The 3,974-nt window shown below is 38.4% G+C and overlaps 1 protein-coding gene across 3 annotated transcripts in view; it reads right to left on the reverse strand.

Moving 5' to 3' along the window:
* Positions 1–3,974, reverse strand: part of CDH12 (cadherin 12) — a 444,800-nt gene that overhangs the window by 194,541 nt on the left and 246,285 nt on the right. The gene's annotated exons all lie outside the window — the stretch shown is intronic.

The following is a 3,974-nucleotide window of genomic DNA, read 5'->3' on the forward strand; positions in this document are numbered from 1 at the left end:
TATGTATGGCTTACAATCCAAAACAGTTAGTGTTCCTGTGTCTAAAACATTAAGTCCCAGTGGAATTAATGAAACTGAACAGTTGGAAATCTAATTATTTGTCTCAAGTGCTTTGTGGCTTTGGTTACAGCCCAGATCCAATGACTTCTGTCTCTACCTACAGCTGGCTGTGTATGGTTGAACTGGTGGACCAGAGAGTTGCAGACTCTAGGCATTACAAACAGCATGTTCAGCCTTTGATAGGCCAACTTGAAGTATCTGATTACAGGGCAGGGGCATCATTTGGGGTAGAACTCCCATGCCATCACCAATTATGTTTCACCCATCATATTTCAGACCACTTGCAATTCTTCCTGAGGATAAGGATGCTTCAAGAATTTGATCTTTGTGAATTTCTATATGTCCTAATCTGCACCTCTTGGACTAACATGCAGAAATCTATGAGATTCTGCACTTCTCCAAATATTGCAACACAGTTCTCAAGAGTTTTAAAAAATGGAAATGGACTGCCTTCAAGTCGATCCTGACTTATGGCAACCCTATGAATAGGGTTTTCATGGTAAGCAGTATTCAGAGGGGGTTTACCATTGCCTTCCTCTGAGGCTGAGAGACAGTGACTGGCTCAAGGCACAGTGAGCTTCATGACTATGTGGGGATTCGGACCCTGGTCTCCCAGGTCATAGTCCAGCACCTTAACCACTACACCACACTGGCTCTCTAGAATTTAAATGCATTTAAATACATATTTTAAGAGAACATGCATACTTAAATACATTTTTTAAATCAGATTAATGTGGAAATGGAAGGGAGAATAGTGTTTAGCATGAATACAAACATGAGGACAATCCCTATGTGAGGAGTACATGTGCATATGTATGTCTGCGGTGGCTAATCTACGCCCCTCCAGATGTTTCTAGACTCTAACTCCCATCATCCCAGATTATTGGTCATGCAGGTTTGGGATGATGGGAGTTGGAGTCCAAAAAATCTGGAGGGACACAGGTTTCTAACCCCAATGTGTGTGTGTGTGTGTGTGTGTGTGATATTCACTAGTATTACACAAGGTGTGGCAATTGTTATAAACCATTAACTGGGTCTATGTAGTAGGTATGTTTGCCAATGACAAATCTTTTTAGCTTTTTTTAAACGATATGTTGATGATACTGCCATAAGTTAGGGATATCTGGATGCCAACCTCTTGAGAAATTTCACTAGCCTTATCAAAATTATGTCTGATTCCTTCAAAATTCTTCAGATGATTTGCCAGAGCAGAGATCTCCAAACTGCTTCTGAATGTTTCCTGTAGGTGGGATTCACTAGTAGTTCCAGGTCTTATCTGGTTCACTTACTCCATGGAGAGTTTCTTCACCAGCCCATATTCCAATAGAATGTCCAAGTGATGGAGCGAAGGCATGTACCACCCTCCCACAATGTCCATGTTTTCTGATGGGCCCAGTTAGGCATATGTGAACCCCGCCCCCAATTTCACTAGTTATATTGAAATTGTGTTGATATCTTTTGCAATGCCTCACATATTTTGCCTGACCAGGAACCTTTAAATTTACCACAAAGCTTTATTTGCATCTGCAATGCAGGATGGTGAGGGTAGCAGTCAGGTTGTGCTGAGGCATTGTGTGGCTTATGGATCAATAATGTATTGAAATAGTCAATGATGAATTGGGTCAATGGTGCATTGAAACAGTAGGGAGGAGCATGTTACAGAGAATCAAGAGGGCACAACCAAAATGAAGACTGGAAACAGTGTTGAAGAAATTATTTTGCACCCTCTCCAATGAAATATATTCGCTATCAGCAACATTTCTTTGGAGGGAAAAGTTGCACACACCTAAAATAACTACCAATGCCGATTAATAATCAGTGTGGGCACTACTTAACTAATTTTGCTAGTTTCCTTTTGTTCTTCCCATTGGGTCTGTGAATGCATGTTTTAAAAAAATCTGTACAAGACAGAATTGTTCTTTGGATTATGTCTTCTTTTTGAATACTTTTTAAAACGAAAGAAATGGATACTTCACCAGTGGTAATGATATTATAACAGGCAGAGAAAAGATGAAAGGACATACACTAGAAATCTATATAAAAACAACAACAACAAAGGCTAAAATAATGCAAAAGAACTACTTTTCTGGGTTTGGGTTTTTTGAAAAACTTCATGATTTCTAACAACAGTTCTGATTGTGTTCATGGCAGACCGATAGATAAACAAATATAAAATGAATGCTGTTGCTCAATAATAATAGTGCAATCTGGAACCCTAAATTGAATTTATATGTCTGGTGCATTCACCATGAAGTCTTGATGCATGACGTTTTGATGATTGTAAATGGAAATTATGGAATCTGGTTTCTTTCAAGTATATGTGAAGGTGACCCCATTTCTGCAATGCCAGAAATTAGGTCACAATGCCAAACAGTGTGTACTTTAATATATTCCACAATGTATTATTCTAAACTGATTCTTGGTTTGCATTTGGTCACCCTAGCTAAACACATACCTTAACTCTGCAGTTTGGAAGAAGCTTCCATATGTAAAGGAAGAAAACAGGGCCACTTCATACTTTGCACTTCCATAGGCATGGTGGTAAAATAACTGCATACTTCCAGAAATCTTTCAGAGTAAGATGCAACGTGATCATATCTATGCACATTATATCAGACGAGGAGCAACTGCAAACGCTGAGGACAGGATTCCATGTTACAAATAATAAAATAGGAATGTTCATTGAGTCAACTTACAATGACACAACATGAAACAAGCTGAATTAGATCATAAGGCGGAGAGTGGGGAACTCATTAAAGAACTGCCATTTTTATGGCAGCTCTGTATTCTATGTAATATGCAGTTTTGCACTAGTATGACTGGTTTTGATTGCTCAGACCAATGGCTTAAACCAGAGATAGACACGTGGAGCCTTGGGGTCTATATCCAGCTCCCTACGACTTCCCATCCAGCTCTTAGCATAGGGCTGAGAAACTTCAACTGGTTCAAAACATGGCTGCCAGATAATCAACTTGCAGGCTGCAGGGAGTATATGATGCCAATTTTTACAACAGTTGCATTTGGGGGCTTTCTGAGGTCAAGCAATCTCCTGCTATTATATGGAAATATTCTGCTGCTAAGTTGTTGCTATGGGGTTTTGGGGGTGGGTGGGGTGGGGGGAGGAGATGCAATCTTTTGTTTGTGTGTACTTTATCTTTGCTTTTGTTTTTAGTGTTGGCTACTTTAGCTGCCTTAAAGAGCCTAGACCCAAAAGATAGGATAGAAATATTTTAAATAAATGGAATAAATTAGGCACCTCAATCACTTTCCCCATACTCAAAAGGTAAAGGCTTCTTTAATTCCTTCTTCCCCAGTATGAACCTTGTATGAAGTCTTTACAAGACTTCTCCATTATTTAACTCAGGAGCTCACTCTCATATAAAGCTAAGACGCAAGGAGATAGAAATGTGAAACAGAATGAATGAATGAATGAATGAATGAATGAATGAATGAATGAATGAATGAATGAAAAATTATTACGGTCACAAGACCAGTATAACAGAAAAACATACATTACTATTAAAAGATCACCATGATCTAAAATTCCATCACATCTCTATAATAAAAATCTCTCTAGCATTTAATAGCAGATCTCATATAATTATGGCAGTTAAAAACTTAACAACATGATATCTATGGCATATATAATTATATTATCTGAGTTCTTGCTGAAATTACTGGGAAATCTGTAGTATCGTTCTTCTCTTTAATATGGCTGCTACAGTAAATTTTGCCACAGCTGATGTAATCTCCATCTTGTAATCGCCCAATAAATAATTTAATCAAGAGTGTTCCGAGTTTAAAACATAAGGAGTTAGTAGGGGCAAGATTATTTGAGATCTCATTTGGTCATAGAAGAGGCAATGTAAAAGCACATGAGCATTCGTTTCTACTTCTCCTTTTCCACAGGGGCA

The sequence above is a fragment of the Rhineura floridana genome, chromosome 1 (assembly GCF_030035675.1).
Source record: "Rhineura floridana isolate rRhiFlo1 chromosome 1, rRhiFlo1.hap2, whole genome shotgun sequence".
In the NCBI taxonomy this organism is placed as follows: Eukaryota; Metazoa; Chordata; class Lepidosauria; order Squamata; family Rhineuridae; genus Rhineura; species Rhineura floridana.